This window comes from Solanum pennellii, chromosome 5 (assembly GCF_001406875.1).
Source record: "Solanum pennellii chromosome 5, SPENNV200".
NCBI classification, from domain to species: domain Eukaryota; kingdom Viridiplantae; phylum Streptophyta; class Magnoliopsida; order Solanales; family Solanaceae; genus Solanum; species Solanum pennellii.
In genome coordinates, this window is record NC_028641.1 from 27,844,694 (window position 1) to 27,846,006 (window position 1,313).

Consider the following 1,313-nt stretch of genomic DNA (forward strand, 5'->3'; position numbering starts at 1 on the left):
ATATATATATATATATATATATATTAGCGTTGGTATTGTGAAATCGGGTTTGTTTCATTGGTGCTTTCATCCAGAGTTCTCTAATGGAAGAGGACCCAAAACTCAAGTCCCTCGTAGACTCCATACAGGGGGTAAAAGAGTCATTTTTGAGTGAAATCTCTGAAATGCGATTTATGTTGAAAGAAGTGATAGGTCACGTCATGGCAATAGGTCCCAGAATGGTACTTCTGTAGCGGCAACACCTCGACCACGTCAAACTACTGAAGTTTATGGAGGTCCAGCATCAATACCTCCTACTTTACGCCACAAACTGACTTCGGTTGAATTAGGGAGATTCCATGGAGTGAATCCTGAAACATAGGTTTTCCAAGCCGAGGGTTACTTTGAATTCTATGGAATCACTGAGGATACTAAGTTAACACTAGCCTCGTTCTACTTGGAAGGAGATGCCTGGGAATGGTACAGATGGCTTTTTCGCAACAAACAGTTAGTTAGTTGGGAGCATTTTGTTGAGAAACTGTTGGTCAGATTTCGAAAACAAGATCTGGAGTAATCAGACGGTCGGCTTGCTAAACTTCGGCAAACCAATACGGTTGGTAAACACTAGAGTCACTTCGAAGCACTGTCTAATGAAACAATGCATTTTCCAGATCAGGATTAACCCATGTTTTTAAATTCTGGACTGAGGCCAAATATTAAGACTGTTGTTTTAATTCGTGAACACACGAAATTAAAATAAGCTTATACGTTTAGCCCATTTATACGAGCAACAGATTCAACTTGAGTGTGGTTCTTTTAAACCTTCTTTCAATAAAACTCCACCACTTTTGCCAACTCCCACTCATTAGTATGCAGTGTCAAGGCAATCAACTATGAATCAAATAGGTCCAGTTACCCAAACTACATCAAATCACCCTCCAATGAAACACCATACTCCTGCAGAGTTATAAAGTCGCCGCGAACGTGGTCTCTACTATTCTTGTGATGGAAAATACTCTCCATGACACAAGTATAAGTCTCTCCCCCATTTTCTAGTGTTATTTGAAGACTCATAGGTGAAAGTAACTTTGTCAGATCAAGTTTTATCGTATGATGCCTTAGCCAAGGAATTACATTGTGTTATTTGTAGTTTTGATGATTTGACAAACTTAGGGACCTCATAAAAGTACCGGGTTTTCTACTTGAGTATTGCAGGTGTCTTGTTTGAAGTATTGCAGATGAAACAAACCCAGGGACCTAGTAGAGGTACCAGGCTCTCTTGAGAGTGAGCCAGTCGACTGCCAGCTGGAGATAGTACAGAAAGTAGGTGCACA